This window comes from Canis lupus, chromosome 22 (assembly GCF_011100685.1).
Source record: "Canis lupus familiaris isolate Mischka breed German Shepherd chromosome 22, alternate assembly UU_Cfam_GSD_1.0, whole genome shotgun sequence".
Taxonomy (NCBI): Eukaryota; Metazoa; Chordata; class Mammalia; order Carnivora; family Canidae; genus Canis; species Canis lupus.
The window spans coordinates 28,159,759-28,178,196 of record NC_049243.1 but is presented as its reverse complement, the minus strand read 5'-3'; the positions used below and the strand labels follow the sequence as shown (position 1 = coordinate 28,178,196).

Below are 18,438 nucleotides of genomic sequence, written 5' to 3'. Positions count from 1 at the left end.
ATGTCATGGGCTCTAGCTGAGAAAGAATCTCTGGTCTGTTGGTTTATAGTCAATCCTTAACATAATTTTATATGGTCTTTGAAGTAATACTATATAAGGTATCTCCATTTTGCATATATTCATGAAACTACACAGACCTCTAATAGGCTTCAGCAAAAATATTTTGAGAGATCAAGCAATACTATTCCATGTTCTTGTGGATTTGATTATAGGTGCTTTTTTCTGTATTTTTTTCTTCAGTGTTTTCTTTCTCTGTATGTGTCTCATTTCTCCTTCACTTGGTCCCTTAACTCTGTTCTTCCCCTTGTCCTGCTCCTTTAACTGGTTGTGATATATAGTGTATCTCTCATGTTGAATGTTTATGCAGTAGAACTAGCACAGCATCTAATATTTCTCTTTAAAAAAAATTCCTGCCAAACAATAATTGTTTTATGTGCTCTTTGATTAATATTTTTATTAGCTTGCTGACTCTCCAATAACAAAAAAAAAAGTTCCCATCCCCTGTTTTCTTGGCCTCTTTGTGTTGCTGGCTCAGAGTGTTTTATTGTTTGATGGAGTAGATAAAATTCCCCTGATGTTTCCTACTCACTCTAAATTTGGAATACACCTACTGTATTCTTTTAGGCTTTATTGTTTCCTAAACTATCTATTTAAATACAGTCCTAAAGCCTAAACGGAACACTGTTATTGTGGCTAAAAATAATATGTGTAATGGAGCAGTAGATTTGACTTCATTACCATCTTCATAACCATGCAAAACCCAGCATTCTCACAAAGCACTCAGTAAGGTCTAGTGATTATTAAATTTTGCCAGTTCCATGGTAAATGTATAATGGTTACTTGTAGTGATTTGTAAATGGAGTGGTGGGAATAACTTGACCTTTAAATCCAGTGGGCCTTTCTTAAAACCCTGATATTTAGAGGAAAGGCAGAGGCATCCATAAGGACACTCATCAAAGGGAAAGCTCTTGCCTATTACTGAACAGAATAGTATCCAGTGCAACCTTGTGATGCATCTATAGCAGAATGAGGAGGTTTTAGTCTATTATTTTATATTGAGACTTCTATGAGCTGGAGACCATTTGTAGCTCTTTTATAGGGATTGGTTGATTTGATGTTCTTAATTTTCCTTTTATCATTTATCAGAAAACCTTTATATTATCCTAGGGTATTTTTTTTTTTTTTTATTATAAGACAAATCTGTTTTCCCAGGTGAATTGAATTTAAATTCTGTTTTAATAAAGAACCTCACATACTTGTTCTATGACATTAAAATAGATGATTTTGCCATTTGAATTATTCTATTACACTTTATGATCTTGTACTTATGTTCTTGCTTTTCCCCAGTCTAAAATTCCCATCTGCCACTTCCTCCTCACTATATTCCCTCTTCTAACTCTTCCAACTCTCAAAACCTGATTCGTAGTTCAGATGCCATCTGCTCCAAGAAGCTGTCCTGCTTTGCAAAGTCAAATGAATGAATTTGGGTTTTTTTTTTTTGCATCTTGATTTCTGTACTTTTAGAGACATTTTCCCTAGACTTATATTTCATAGTTGTTTTTTTTAGCTTTCAGTGATAAGTGTTGTGTATCAAGTTGAAGCATGTGAAATTACTATTATTCAACTGTTTTTGAGCTACAAACATGTCAAGTTCATATGTCAGAACCTAATACTTATTTGAACATTAACTGCACAGATCTTTGAAAATAAACTATGGTCTGAGTTCATTAAAACACATTTTGGACTTGGATTTATGTCTCTGTCACAGAGCACTTACAGAGTTTACTAATGTATTCAAGAAATGTTTGTTGGAATCAGTTGGATTGTCCACGTTAGTGTTACTTTTTATGAGATAACTAATAATTGATCTAGAAATGATGCCTGTTCTGTCGGTCACACCATTTGAAAACCGGGATCTATGAGTCCACTGTGTAACTCCATCTATTGTCCACTCACTTCAATATTGCTAGACCCCTAAAGTTAAACTTGTCTGAGAGTCACTGTTCTTTCTGTTTTAGTTGTATACTCTATTGCCATTGTTGAAACATTTTGTCTTTACTTTGTCTATATTTGCCTTATTTTGTTTTCCTTATTGCAAAGGTAATTTTTTTACTTCTGATTTTTCCTCTCTCAAAATTTTCTACCAACTTAATTCTCAGTGGAAGGACTGTTAGTGCCCCCCAGCCTGGAAAATATTCCCTGGCTTGCTTTGTTTTATCATGGAAAAAAAAAAATCTTTCTTTTGAAGTTATATTCTTGTGCTTGCTAAAGGTCCATTTAAATCACAGGAGATAAAAGTTGTACTGACAACCTTGGACGTTCCCTGTCCTTCGCCAGAAATAGCAAAGTAGATACTCATCTTGTACAAAAATATGTGCATGTTCATCCTCACTTCAAAACATCTTGTCTTTGGTGATCCTTATAGTAAGCAGTGTAGAAGTCTAAGTCAGCTCATAGTGTAGAATCTGGGGGTTACTGGACATGAGGTAGGATTGGAGGGGAACACAGTGTGATGCTGAACAAATGGAGAAAACTGGCTTTTTCTCTACTGACAGGCGACAGGCTTTTTAGTCGAATACCATACAATCTCTTTCTTAGCTACTTACAATACAGTATAATTTCCTCAAGACAGGTTTTTCAGCTCCCTTCGTTTTTTTTCCTAACTGGAAGAAGTTTTACATGAGAAAATGAGATTTTGGAGTTGCAGGGAAAGCTCAATCTGTGAATATATTGAAATATTTTATGGCATCATATAGAAATGCATTTTTGTGTTAGTGAAGTTCTTTTGTCCGTGAACCAACAATTTTGCAGTATGATACTTTTAATTAGGTAAAATTTGTGATTGGCTCCTTTACAAGTTATGAGGCTTGTACAGACATTTTTCATTTTTAGACCCCATTAGTTGAGGGTGCTGGAACATGAGACTGTGGTCTATATAGTTAGAGCTGGTAGTTTTAATAATTAATGAAGGTGACTTATTTTCATATATTTTCTGGTCAGAGTGGAGTAGGGTAACAGGTCATTGTAAATCTATGGGAGGAGACCACCTCTGCCTGTATGTAGTGATTTAAACGTGTGTATTTTTGTTGCCAATGAATAAGACTACATCTTAACTGAGCACGGTTTGTAAACCCAGGGGTAGAGATCAGTGTATTCCTCCTGCCTAGGATGGTGTCTTGCACATGGCAAATCCTTAGTTATTATCTGTTGAGTGAATGGTTGAGTTGGTAAAATATCTACGAGTTGCTTAATGACATGTGTTGAGGTCTGAGGAACAGAGGGAAAAAACCCCCGTAACATTAAGTGTGATCTTTGAGGTTAGAAATTAGAAATAGAGACACAAATCAGTGTATATTCATAGAATGATTAGTACTGAAATCTATAGTACTTAAAGTTATTTTTTTAAATAAAAACAGAGGCAACATTTGTGATAATGTCATTTTCTAAATTACTGAACACCTATCTTGTACCATTTATTGCATAGGTGTTTTACATATGTTATCTGAGTGAATCATCATGACAAATCTGATTATTATCCCTGTTATTCCTCCCTGAGATCATCGAGGTTCAGTATCATTCTCAAGATCACATAGCAATTAAGTGGCAGTGTTAAGCTGTAAGACCTATTATGTCTGCCAGTACTAGTGCTTATTGCTTCGTTGCTTCTCTAGTTTTCTAGAGCCTGTCTGGACCAGGATTGCCGCAGGATGGTAGTTGGGTACCAGAGACAAGACTTGGAGCTCTTCCTAAACCAGAAATGTAAGACAAATCCTGCTGTCACTGTAGCCGGGCTCCACCCATCGGACTGGTTCAGTGATGGAAGATGGAATACTATATAGAGACATTAAGGGACTTCCCTTGTCTCTGCTCTCATCAATATCAATGTTAAAATCCATACATTTTTTTAGTAATATTTTCAGGCTCGTCAGTTTCCATCATAGGAAGTATTTTATGTATACTTATAAATAGTCGTTGAACACAAGGTACAGTGTTCATCATGGCTGCCATTGTGTTTGAGTTGCCTGTAATTAGAAAACTGGCATAATTGATCTCTGTTTGCCAGTTTTAGGTTCCTCCCCTGGGAAGATTTTTACAAATGACGGTTGACTCTTGAATAGCATGAGTTTGAACTGTACGGATCTACTTCTACATGGATTTCTCCTTCTTCTTCTTCTTCTTCTTCTTCTTCTTCTTCTTCTTCTTCTTCTTCTTCTTCTTCTGATAACTACAATACAGTTCTATAAATGATTTAGCATTTTCTTTTCTCTAGTGTACTTTGTTGTGAGAATAAAGTATATATGTAACATACAAAATACATGTTCATTGACTGTGTTATTGGTAAGGCTTCCAGTCAGTAGCAGGTCATTAGTAATTAAGTTTTTTGGGTAGTTACAAGTTATATTTGGATTTTCAGTTGCATGGGGAGTTGGTGGTACCCTTAACCCCTGGGTAGTTCAAGGGCCAGCTGTACTAATTTCTTAGCCCAATCTCCAGGAAACCTGTCAGTAGGCTTGTATTGGGGCTCAGGAAATCAGTCAGCCTATCTATCCATCTATCTATTCATGTGATTCTGTTTTCTTTTTCTTTTCTTCTTTTTTTCTTTTTACCATCTGATGATTTTTAAGCATTATAGGTCCCATTCTTTCCTGTTTCCTCCTCAGCATGCTTTTTAACATCTCTGAAGACAACTTAGTATAGTATAATAGTTTAATTGACAGAGTTTTTGTTTCTTGCACATAAAATAATGATACATTTTACAACTGATGGGGATTTATTTACAGTGATGGCAAAGTAGGTGAATTCTATAAGGGAAAATGATTACCTAGAAAATATCCATTTAGGGATGCCCTTATGATTCCCAGAGTGTAAATGTTTTAATTTAACTAAAGAACAGAGAAGCTATTTGGTTTCATTAATCAGTACATTCGAATCATTACTCTGAATGATTATGCTTCATTTATTTTGTGTCAGAATGTTTTCCACACAATAATAGAGAATAAAAGTGCATCATTAATTATAGTTGAGCAGCTCACACATGTGTGTGGATATGTATTTCCATATTGTCACACAATGAAGGAAATTTAATATAAGAAATAATTAATCTTTACAAAAGAATTGAAAATTCAATTAAATAATAGTATTAAATTCATGATCATTTATAATCATGCCTTATAACAGTTTTAAGTAATGCTTGAAAAAGTTTGGGAAAACATTTCCATCTGCTTGTGTCTTCCCTTTCTTAACAGAAAGCTTTTTTTTCATCCTAATATAGTTGTTATCCTTTGGGGCTAACAATTAGTTTGGAGAAGAGTGTAACTTTTTGTGAAATAGAATGGATTCATTTGCAGAGCTGTGATGAGATTTCTGAAAGAGAAGGCTGCAAAAAAAGTTGTAGTTTTATGCATGGAAATTTGGACTTGCTCCTTTACTGTAAATAGGGACCCTTCCTGATAAGAACCTCTGTGTCAGTCTGCTTTTTTGGTAATCAGAACTTCCCTGTTCCTTAATAAAATTTCTTCTGGCTCTTTCCCTTTCCTCTGGCTGGGACTCTTGTTTAAAAAAAAAACAAAAACAAAAAAACAAACCCATCCACAGAACTAACATACAAAACCCGCTTCCAGTATATAATTGTAATATCATGAAAACCCACTGTATCTTCCTAGATCCAAAAGGGGATGAAGGAAGCCAAGTACCAGTTTGGCTCATTGACTAAAGTAGAGGACTTAATTTATAGTTTAATAACTTCTTAAAAGGCAAATACATCTCTCCTTTATAGATGAGAAAATATGGAGACAAGAAAAATTTAAGCAGTTGAAGAGATACTACAGGGAAAAGTGGGTGGAGAACAAAATTTTAGAGATTCTTGGAACACATCATAGTCTCTCTGAACTCAGTGATCTCTCTTTCTGCAACAAAGCCAAAATAATTTCAACACTATTTTTTTCAAGCACCAGTTTTCAAATGGTTTCTTAAACATTGCTTCAGCTTACTCTTAAAATGAATTTCTGACTTACAGTTTTTTCGGCAATTTTGGGTAGTTTGTCTAAGAATACTCCACAAATGATGGGGTCAGATCTAGAATTTGGGACTTAGGACACTTAGGCACATTTCATTTCCACCACATCATACTTAGTGATTCACTAATAACTTAATCACATTTTATCCCTCACTCCCTGATTATGATATCATTAATTTCAGTATTTTAATGTTACTTTTTGTAATTTTACTTTGCTCCGGGCTGTGATTTTTAAAAGCTGTTGAAGCCAGAATTCTTTCAGTATGGATTGCACCCTTGATTTTAGAATATGAAAAAGAAAATGAAATTTAACATTAAAAATAGATTTATACTAATATTTTGTGGAATAGGTACAGCCCATGTACAGTTATGAAAAACCTCAATATAATTGAGAAAAATCTGCTTAAAAATTTATTTAACAGCTTTATTGAGAGATGATTCACATGCCAGTTCAACTTGTCTAAAGTATACAATTCATTAGGTTTGGTATATTCACAGAATTGTGCAATGCACCACAATAAATTTTAGTAGGTAAGAAAACCTACTGTTTAAAAATGGAGTATTTAGGAACATCCTGGTTCTTTTCAATTTTGGGCTTTTATGAATAGAGCTGCTTTTTAAAAAAAGTATAGGTAGTTTTAACAAAATAAGTAATCTTCAAATTAATGTCAGAATCATGTGTTTGAACACCTTTAATTATATTGCAATTATTTCTCAGCTATTTAGAGACATTTTGTGCCAGTGTGCTGAGCTGGATATCTAAAGCATTTTTTTTTTTTTTTTTAATTTTTGGTTTGTCAGTGTCCTAGTGTTTCTCCATTGCCTTTTTTGGTCAGAAGGGTAAAATAGATAATGTTTGCTGAAACAAAAGAATTTCATATATTGCTGTAGAAGCTATCAACATACTCATGGTTATTAAAATATAGGTTAAATTTCTATTGTAGCTTACCAAGTTCATAATGGATCCTGGGCAAAAAAATGTAACCATTATTTACCGAGCAGTGGTTCTTATAATTTGATGCAGATTAGAATCACATGCATATTTAAAATGGTAGTGCCTTTACCTGCTCCTTGGAGATTGTAATTTAATTGGTAATTTAATCCCACACGGGACCCAGGTACCAATGGCTGGCAAAATTTAAGTTTCCTACATGATTCTCATGTGTGGCCAGGGTTTAAAACTTGTTTTAATTTCTTGTTTTCAAAATTGTAGCAACAGAAGCCTGCAGCTTAATTTTTCCAAACTAGTTTAACTTTCATTTATCTGTCTGATGTCTCAAGAAAAAGAGCTGATTAAATCAAAACTGGATTAGAAAATGGTAGGGGGAGACCCTGATTAAATCTCTAGCTAGCACCTCTGAAGCTCATTTGCAGTATTGTTCATCTTTGTATCCTCAGTACTAGCAAATGCCTACTCTGCAGAAGTTCCTTATTTGCCTGCCTTCCTTTTATTTCTTTTCCGTTTCTTCCTTTCTTCGATATTTATTAAGTGCCTGCTGTCTGTTCCAGCGTTGTGTTATATCCCGAGGATATAAATACAATTTGGAATCCTTCTTACATTTGAGTTGGCAAAAGATGCATAATAAATATTTGTTGAATTGAATAGAATCACACCTGAGCCCTCTTGGCATACTGCTCTGCTGTGCCTCAAATCCTGTGTAAAAATTATGCCTTTCTGATATCCAGGAACATTCCAAGCATGGCCTGTCACTTCCTCATTTGTCTGCTTCCCTGTTAAATTCAGGGGCATCCCAAATCTAGCCAAGTTTAAGCCGTCGGGATAAAGTTGGTTAGCACTAGTAATTTAGATCTCACTTCTCCAGGTACCACAGACTCACCTGAGTCCTACCAATACCTGAGTTTTGGGTAAGCTCAGAGTCCAGTTAGGTCATAAAGACAAGAGACACTCTGACTCGTGGGATGGAAGTCAGTGGAGGCTGTCCCAGAGGACTTGTACAGCGTGACTGCCAGGTCTTCTGTTCAGTCCCATGGCCCATTTTGTTTTCTGGGAGCAGGGAAGGGAGGGGACACAGGGTGATCTTGTACCAGTTTATAAACTCTCACTGGGTCATCTCCTATGCTTCGATATTTCAGAGTTGATTTATTGGAAAAAAGTACCTACAGGTAGCAAAGTATCCACGTGCATGCATCTGCATGCATGCCACCCCCCACCCCCAATATTTAAGAATGAGAAAACAGCAGAAGACACAGTATTTTTAGTTTTGAATCAGTGATTTTGTTTTTACTTGAGTCTTTTGTACTTTTTGCCGCCTCTCAGCGTGTGGAAAATACCTTCTGAATGTGAATAAACAGATACGCAAAGCTGGGTGATGAATCTTGCTGTGGTGCTTCTAATGGAGGTCTAAAATGGAGGAAGAAAGATTGCAAGGTTTAGCAACACATTACTTCTTGTTGCAGCTTTGATGCCACTCTTAATATTATTAAATTATCCATGCAGTATTGAATAGTGTTGACCAGAATCAAAGCAGACCCCATGTTCTTAGGAAAATATTTGAAGAAATACGTTCTGCTTTTAAAATCAAGTAATTGAAGTTTAGGCGTTGAAGTAGTTCTCTCCTCACATAGCATGCCCTCCTGAATTCTTGCACTTTATATTTGGGGTCTTTGACTTACTTCATTTTACTAGTAATTTATTCTCTGGACATGTGTGTATTGGTGTGTGCCTTTTAAAAAAAGATTTGGTTTGTTTGGGAAATATAAGTATACCAAAGGAGCCTCTGTGGCCACCATTAGAACAAAGCTTCCTAATTTCAGTGTCATTAAGTTAGCAGCTGGTGCAGCTGAATTCAAAGGCACAAGCATGGTTATTGACTGTTTTCTCTAAAAACTGCCTGAACAAAGCATTTCCTTAAGCAATGTTGAGCAGGATTTGGAACTTCCTATGTCTCAGAAATGTCTCAGAAAGGTTTATGGAATTGCAAAGGTCAACATTACTACCCTCAGTCCATGGTATTTGACCCCTTTAAAAAATCTTGTATTTTGAAATCATGTGATTAGAATCCCTAAGTTAAAAAAAATCCAGCTAAATACATGTCATATCAGTTACTCTTAAATGTGTGATAACACACATGCTAATTTCAGAACAAGAAAGTTTCAAAAATTGGAACTTGCACTATAGCAATAATATGCTATTTTTACATATTATGTTTTATAGTTTCTTGTAGATAGTTAAGGAGAGTAATCTTTTATATAAATTTATATATCTTCTGTGAATATCTTGGAAATGGTAGTGATCAGGAGTTGCCTGAAACTTCATGTATTTTTTTTATAATGCCCATGCTTTCATTTTTTATCATAATATTTTAACTTTTCTTTAAAAGTGTTGAGATATAATTGATATAGCATATTAATTTCAGGTGTACAACATAATGATTCAACATTTATGTATACTGTGAAATGATCATCACAATAAGTATAGTTAACATCCTCACCACATGTAGTTAACACATATTTTTCTTGTGGGGAGAACTTCAAAGATCTCTTAGCAACTTTTGAATATACAATTATGGTATTTTAAACTATAGGCACGGTGCTATATGTTAGCATCCCCAGGACTTGTTTATCTTATAACTGGAAATTTGTACCTTTTGGTCACTTTTACTCATGTTTCTCACTCCCGTGCCCTAAGTTTTCTTTTTAATTAGCATCTACCCTATGCCAGATTCTGTTAAGTGCCAACAGGTCTAAAAGAAAAGCATGGGCAGCCCAGGTGGCCCAGCGGTTGAGCGCCGCCTTCAGGCCCAGGGTGTGATCCTGGAGACCCAGGATCCAGTCCCACGTTGGGCTCCCAGATTAGAGCCTGCTTCTCCCTCTGCCCCCCTCCCCCCATCATAAATAAATAAAAAAATTAAAAAAAAAATAAAAGCATGATAATGTGCAAACAGTTAAGTAATAATAAAGGTGGAATGTATTTTCGTGAGAAGATAGGTAGCATAGATCTGCTCTCATCTTTTTATTTCCAGGTAAATTTTTATTTCCAGGGGAAGTTTCCTTTACAGAGAGAGAACTCAGGTGGAGTTGAGAAGGTTGAGCCCTACCCCTGCATTTTCATTCTGTAATGTAAGTTTCTGTGGTAGATTGTCTAGTTCCAAGGGAAAGGCAAATTTGAGAAATACATGTATTTATTAGATTAACATTGTATTTTACATTCTTTTCTTAATACATGAAGAGTTCTCATTCTTCTCCATCAGCATCAATTTAGGATAAAATAACTATACAGGGTCAAACTCATGACCAGCCAAGGAGAGTCCTATCTCTGATAGCGCCCTGATGTGATTGACCTTTTAGCATAGTTCCCACAGTTAATTTCTTAAACTATTTGTTTCTATTAAATCCATTTCAGTTTGCTATCCATTAATTTTTTAAACTTTATGCAATTCAAAAGTTTACTCCCACAGATTAAGGAGTTATTTTATGTAGGTTTACTAACTGCCACATAAAGAAGTGATATTTCCTTTTCTATAGGTTATTTATATTTCTCTCAGGTTTTAATGTGATATACCTGGGTGTACTTCTGTCAGGATTAGATGGAGAAATTGTATTATAAAATCAATGGCAATTTATTTGGCTTACGTTTCTATACCAAAACACCTAGCCCTCCTGCATTGTCGTAATCATTAAATTGTAATTAGGTGTCATCTTTAACATGTCTTTAGTAAGGTCTGGTGGTTAATACTATGTAGAGCATCACAACTCTGCAAAGGTAATGTATGTTTTTAATTTCAGTTCTCTTTGGCTTATGTTTATGTTTTGTTGCTATTTTATGTGGTTAAGAGTATATTAGAAAAATGTCTTCTGTGAGTTGTTCATAGTGACTTTGGGGCCCTGAGTTTATTAGTAACTTGTCATCCATGATCCTATAAACATATAAACTGATAATTTTTCCATCATGACCTGAATGATCTTTTACTTATCTATAAGGGAAATATTTCAGACCCACTCCCAGAGCCTCAAGAGGTCCCCTGTATTGCCCACAGGGAGAGTTTTAAAACTTCATTGCTGTTCTCATTCTTTCTACCAAAAAAAAAAAAAAAAAAAAAGGCCATTCTTTTGGTCACTGAAACAATATAGGGGTCTATAGGTCAAGAACTTCTTCAGCTTCTCACGTGACTGGTTTGTGGTCCTATCACTGTCTAGTTCTATCCACCTTCTTCCTTCCAGCTCCGAGGCAGGTGAGTTCCTTTGGATTGGGACTGTCCTGACAGTGGTCCTCTTAGAATCTGGTTCCTTCCTGGCTTCTCTGAGGTTAGTGCCCTCACCACGTCTCCCTGCTCATTTTCATCTCCATTGACTTCTGAACTGATAAGAATTTCTAAAGTTTCATCATCTAAAAAAAAACCCAAACAACTTTTTCCTTTACTTTGTTCCATTCTTAAGGAAGAATCCTCTCTCTTTTTCTTCAGTTATAGGACAGCTTCTTAAAACAACTTGTTTCTACATCTTTATCTTCGAATTCATACTCCCACTTAAGGTACCTAAACTTCGCACCTGCTACCAGGCTCAAACTTCTTTTGTTAATAAAATACAGTGGTTTCATTAGTGGTCTTTCTTTTTTTTTTTTAAGATTTTATTTATTTATTCATAGAGACACACACAGAGAGAGAGGCAGAGACACAGAGGGAGAAGCAGGTTCCATGCACGGAGCCTGATGTGGGACTTGATCCAGGGTCTCCAGGACCACACCCCAGGCTGCAGTCTGTGCTAAACCACTGCGCCACCAGGGCTGCCCTCATTAGTGGTCTTATTTGACCTCGCTTTTACATTTGATGTGGTTAAATAATTCTTAAATTCCCTTCTCATACTATTCCCATGTTCCTGCTTCTTCCTTTTGGTTAATTCTTAGTCTCCTATATGGGTTATTCCTTTTCTTTTTGGCCCTAAAGGTGATACTCAGAAGTGTTTCTTCTCTCTCTCTCTCTCCTTTCTTAGTGTGCCTGTTTATTTCTGCATCTTCAAATTCTCTTCACACAGTCATGAATCCTAAAAAGACATCTTCACCTCTTGATTGCAAAACCTAGATGGCAGACTTTCTATTAAATACTCCATGTGGATATATAATAGCATTTCAAAGTCGTCATGTTCAAAACTATATTATTTCTTCAAAATGCCGTCATTTCCTATTTTTGTTCATACATCTTTGTCAGTTGCTGAATTCTCAAACCTTGGCTCTCAGTTTTTGACTCATTATCACTCACTCCTTGGATCTCTCCTCAGTCAGGCTGATGTCACCTCCTGAGTATTGTTCTGTTGTTTTATTTTATCAGTAGACTATTTTCAGATTCTCATAACTGAGGTCTTCTTGTATTACTTTCATTCATTTTCTAAACTGTTTAGAAAACATGCTTTGCCGAAATACAAGTATGACTGTCATTCTTTTGTTTAAAATATGATTCCCCATAATTTATGGTCTGGAACTCCGGTAACTTTGTCCCTCATGATACAGCACCCACCCTCTCTTTCCAGTCTTTTCACAGTTTGGGAACTTGTGGTGTCTGGGGAGCCCTGGTGCTGCTTAGCATGCCCCAGCTTTTGCACATGTGCTGTCAGAATGAGCCTTCTCACTTTAATACAGTCGCCTGCACTCACTCTTCTGGCCCCATCTGAATTATCACAGACCATACTGCTCTCTAGACTAAGCTCATTTTTTGTTGTTTTTTTCAACACTTAAACATTTACTTAGGATGCTTAGTATTTTCATTTTTTTAAAGTAGGCTTTACATCCAGTGTGGAGCCCAATGTGGGGCTTAAACTGACAACCCTGAGATCAAGACCTGGACTGAGATGGAGAGTCAGATGCTTAACTGACTAAGCTACCCAGGTGCCCCTTATGATGCTTAGTATAATAGTTGCTATTATTTGTTAGCATGTCCTTCTATCCCATTAAATTTTGGCATTTTGGAGGGCTAAAACCTTCTTCTTTGTATCCATAGTCCCTATCATAATGGTTGATACAAAGTAGGCATACTAATAAATACCGTGTAGCCTTATCAATGAGAGAAATAAAATTCAATAGTTGGTCATTTAGTCAAAAAAGTTGTAACAGTAGAGGAACATAAAATGATGTATACATATCTTAAATACTTTACTCAAATGTACAACTTATAAATACATTGTTTTTGACAAACCTTTTTTTCCAGTATGGATCCACAGATGGGTTCAGTGTTTCTTACCAAAATTAAACACATAGTGGGTTGTCTATTCAGATTTTTTTTGAAGTAAAAACTTGGACATACTTTTGCCATTATTTATGGTTTATTCTTCCCATTGTTGTACAGTTATGATGCCTGTACCATATTTGATGCCAGTTTTTAAAAATTATATTTTTTATGAACTAATCTTTGAAAATTTTCGAGGCATTCAACTTTATAGGAACAGATACTATGCATCATTTCATCCTATTTCACTTAAGTAATAAGACAATAAAATCACATTATAATAAGGTGTAAACTGCATAAACAGATTTAGGATCAAATATGCTCTTACTACAAATTAGTTCAGTTGATTGCAGTAAGGGTACTCAGTTTGCTCAGGAAGGAGCCCACTGGTTGGAACATTCCAGGTGCATCAGTCAGTATGAACAAAAGGAAGGAGACCATTGGTTAATCTGGACAGTTGGTTAAGTGGAAGTTGGTTAAAAGCATTGTACCACGTTTGTCAGATTGATACTGAAAGGATGGTTATCTCTGTTATGTTGCATTTTTGTAACTAGAAAAATTTAATACAAACTTTTTGCTTTCCTGTGCATTTTCTCATCCACATCATTTATAAAAATGTTAAATAAGACCACTTTGAGCACCTGTCTACCGGAAGCCCTCATGCTTATATGTCTGTTTCTTGGTCATTTGTCTACTGCTGTAACCATGGCAAAATGTGATTTTTAAAACTAGTCTTTGATTGCTTTCAGGTAGAGTGAGTGCTCAACCATATTCTATCATTAATTCCTGTTTATTTTTGTCCCTCAATATGTTGTTTCTTCAATATTTGGAAGGCCTTTATTTTGATAGTTCTGTGGCTGGGCACCCTGTTAGCATCTCTGTGTAGTGGCTGCTCGTAATTAAAATTTTATGTTAGCCAACAGTTTACAAATTACTTGAGTCTTTTTTTTTTTTTTAACTTTTATTTATTTATGATAGTCACAGAGAGAGAGAGAGGCAGAGACACAGGCAGAGGGAGAAGCAGGCTCCATGCACCGGGAGCCTGATGTGGGATTCGATCCCGGGTCTCCAGGATCGCGCCCTGGGCCAAAGGCAGGCGCTAAACCGCTGCGCCACCCAGAGATCCCCACTTGAGTCTTTAACTCTGTGATAATACCAATCAGATTTTTGTTATATCTAGTTTAATAATCAGATTTAGACTTTTCCTTAAGTTAATCACGATTTAGTTCCTGCAACCTGTTTCAAAATATAAGTTGTATTTGCAGTGTTCTTAATACTTTTCCTGATAAAGACCAAGGAAACAGTTACTGAGTCTCTCTCTCTCTCTCTCTCTCATTTCCTCCTCCTCTTCTCATCTAAAATAGGTGTTTACAGAAGGTCTTACTTTATTTCCAAAGATTTTATCTTTTTAAGCAATTTTTTTTTTTAAACCACTTTGAGAGGTTACTCACAAATTCCTTCATGTCAGGCCTGATGATTAGTTTGTCTTGACCTGCTAATTTTTTTAGTGTTTTCTTATATTCCTTGACAGGGCTCTCATCCCAGTTTTTGAGAAGCAGTTAGCTATTTGTGTCCCCTCTGATTGTGTCCCTTAAGAGGTCTACACAGGGCTTGGTCATTTGGATCCGTAGCAGATGTTTATCTTGAGCTATGGATAAGGTCTTTACCATGGTCTTCAAAGTACCTATGGTTTTTTTCTTAAAGCTCCATGTTTCCTATTTTGGAATAATGCCCTATTTTTAAGAGTTAACTAGGAACCTATTAGAGTGTCTTCTAGGTTGGGGTGATGGTGTTCTCTGGTTTGGCAGGACTTTTTTCTCAAAGAGCAGCTGGTTTTGATTTTTTCAGTGTTTGGTGAGACTCTCCTTCCTGATACCAAGAGGTATATGCTCAGATTGCATTACCATTTCCTTAGTGTGGTTTTTTGTTTTTCTATGTTAATTAAAACAATGAGACTCTTCTCTAAAATGATTGTAAAGGCAGTACCTTATACTTGGACTATATCGGCTCTTTCAACATAATGTGTATGAGTTGGTAATGACTGTATTTCATAATAAAGGAAAGCTATTGATGGATTTTAAAAAAAGCATACTGGACTATTAGAGCAAGTAGCTTAAGAAAGCAAGTGTTCAAAATATTTGCCATCTGCTTCAGTAGACTTTTTGAGAATAACACAGTACAGTCTGAACACTCCCCACCATGCAGGCATCTCCATTTCCTCTTCATAGTCGTCTCCTCTGCTCAGTGTCCTCTCTGGGTCCATGAGGGATTCCTAGACTGTGACTGTGGATAGGCCTCATCACTTAAAACAACCCACATTTTTTGTTTGTGCACCTACCTCCATCTTGCAGGACTTCCAGCCCCTTTAAAAAAAATCTCTTCTAAGGGTTGGGTCCTCAGGGCCATCTTCTGTGTACTGACGAATCTGTCCATCAGCTGATTACCGTGAAGAGTCTCCTCCATTTCAGCCTGCATTCAGATCACTAGTCAACTCTTAAAAAATATGGGATATTATTCCAAAAAAGGAAGCACACAGCTCTAAGAAAATAAATAGAGGTATTTTGAAGACCTTATCCATAGATATTCAGGGCCATTGTATGTGAACTGATGAATCATAGCATCACTTAATTGTTATGAAGAATCCCCTCCATTTCAGTCTCTTGGTGCTTCTGTCCTCTCTTTGTAAAACTTCTGAGAGGGTCTCACCATTACTGATTATAACTCCAGTAGGAACCCTAATTTTGTTTATCTAGAAGGATCGTTGGAACTCTTTGTAATGTCAGCCCTTGGGGGAATGTTCCTTTAGGTCACTCTGTAGCTTTTGCTCCTAAGCCATGTAGCTCAGACACTTTTTCCACATCACTCCTGCACTGCTTTATGGATTCAGAAATTGGAAATTTGTGCTAAAGCAAAGATGCATAATACTGTTCTTCATCTCTGGTGGCTGTGCATACGTCCTCACCCCATCAATATGGAATGCAGTGTAACACAATACTAAACACAATACTAAAATCTTTATCCTTGAGCCAAAAAACAGAAGTTTTCATGCAAATGGATACTCTAAGGGCTCACCAGATTTCCATATCATCATATATACCTAGATATGTGTCATTTCTTGTATAGTCCATAGAAACTCTGATAGAGGTAAATGAGAGTCCAGATAAATTACTACTTAATATAAATTATAATACCTTTGAAATAGCCCCCAAAATGTCTTTCACATTTGAACTTCTTGCTTTGAAAAAAATGTTTCGAATATGAACATGATATATTGTTTTTGGTTTTTCCTGAATATGATATATTGTTATACATTTTAGTATACCAATATATAGAATGTGCATATAAATCAAATACACAGTGTAAAGTGTGTATGTATATATGATGCAAAACAATGATATATATATATATGAGTAAGTTGTATAAAGTTGTAAGTTGTATGATGTATGCATATATGTGCACATGTATGCATATGAATCAGATACAGAGTAGTATAGTGTACATGTATATACATGTGGGTGTCAAGAGTAGAGGAATGTATATGTGTGTATGGGTATGTATGAACCCAACAAAGTAATACAGTCTGTGTGTTTGTATGAATCAGACACAGAATACTGTAGTGTATGTGTACAAATCAGAGGCAGGCATGCATATGCATTTTTGTGTAGGATTCGGACACATAGTAATATAATGTATGTGTGTGTCTGTGTGTGTGTGAGAGAGAGACTATTAGACTCAGAGTAGTATGATTGGAAAAACACAGGATCAGTAAAACTTAAGTTGATTCCAGATTAACAATTTCTATGTGAATTTGCACAAAGCACGCAATCATTCTAGGCATCATTAGTAAAAAGTGAGATCTCTACTAGCTCTAAGGTCCTTTATGGTTTTGAAATTTGATGTCACAAACTACCTAGCTCATTCCATCACTGTGTGAATCATTATATCTGTAATGACATTTATAGTTGACCTTTCAGCATTCACAATCTCCATTGTATCTTTGTTTATTAGCTCCTGCAGGAGAGAGGCATAATAACTCTAATTTCATGGTTATTTTTCAGGACTATGCCCAAAATGGCCCTGGTTTTTATAATTAAGGGAATCTAATACTTCCTTGGCTAATACTCTCAAAATCAAATTTTCTAAATCATTGGATTAACATAAAGAAAAAAATAGCAGCAATCTATGTCTCATCTTGTTAAGGCTACGTGGCTATATAATACCTAACTAAAAATGATTGAGTGAGTGAAATCCTTGAAGGCAGTAGATAGTACTTGCCACATGCTAGATACTCAGCAAATATTAATGGAATGAACAAATCATTGTAAATTGCATTTTAAAAATTCATTCTCATATATGTGCCCATGTATTCTCTGAAGATTCCTTTGTAATGTTTTGTTTGGGACTGATGGAGGGAGGTGATTTCCCACCATCCTATTTGCAAGATGGCTGTGTCATTGAGATGCTATTTGTGACAGACACAGAGGAATTGAGGGGTGGTGGGAGTAGAATGTTAGTGCTTTTCTCTCTTTTGGGAACAGTGATTGCACCCCTTTTAGAGGAACCATCTTAAACCAGTGAACCAAATTATTTCATTAGCTCTGTGTCCATACAATCATATGGGAGCTTTTTCTCCGGGAATAAATCTTGTGTCCATTGGGCACTGAAGCAGTTAATCTAAATGCTCTCTTTTGGAATCAAAGTGCAGTGTGGACGTAGCACTGAGTTATGATGCCAGAACATCAAAAGGTCCTATTTTTTTCTATAGAGTATTTTGTTACTAGCATGTGGTATCTATAAGAGGAAGTGAAAAATTTTATAAGTTAAAATTATAAACATTATAAGAAAATTTGGTAATTCAATACAGAATGCCTTCTCCGTTGCATGAATGCCTTACACTTTTTTTTTTTTTTTTAGATTTCAGAAACCATTTAAGTATTAATCATTAGGTGTAGTGGTAATTAGCTTTTACTTTGATGATATCTTACACCAGCCAGCCTTCTTGTGGAAAAGGAGTAAACATGAGAAATAGAACTTAAAAAGAAATTATCAGTTATCACAAATCTTCTTCAGGAGGATATTTGGCCCTAAAATGAATGAAATAAGGAAAAATTATATAAGGCTGATATACCCAGCAGTTTTGATGCCCTTGAAGTTTAGCATAACAAATGCTAATATGGACTCTGGATGCTTGATCTTGGCTATAGGTTAGCTCTTTTAGTTAGGCCTCTTTGCAGGTTTTTGAAATTT

The 18,438-nt window shown here is 35.7% G+C and overlaps 1 protein-coding gene across 7 annotated transcripts in view; it reads left to right on the top strand.

The window, feature by feature from the left end:
- Positions 1–18,438, top strand: part of KLF12 (Kruppel like factor 12) — a 591,277-nt gene that overhangs the window by 207,507 nt on the left and 365,332 nt on the right. Inside the window, exon 1 of one of the 7 annotated variants that reach the window (XM_038569738.1) lies at positions 3,739–3,759. The exons of the other annotated variants lie outside the window; for them this stretch is intronic. The gene's annotated coding sequence lies outside the window, so the exon portion shown is untranslated. Of the gene's footprint in view, positions 1–3,738; positions 3,760–18,438 lie in introns of those variants that run through there. 7 annotated transcript variants of the gene reach the window in all.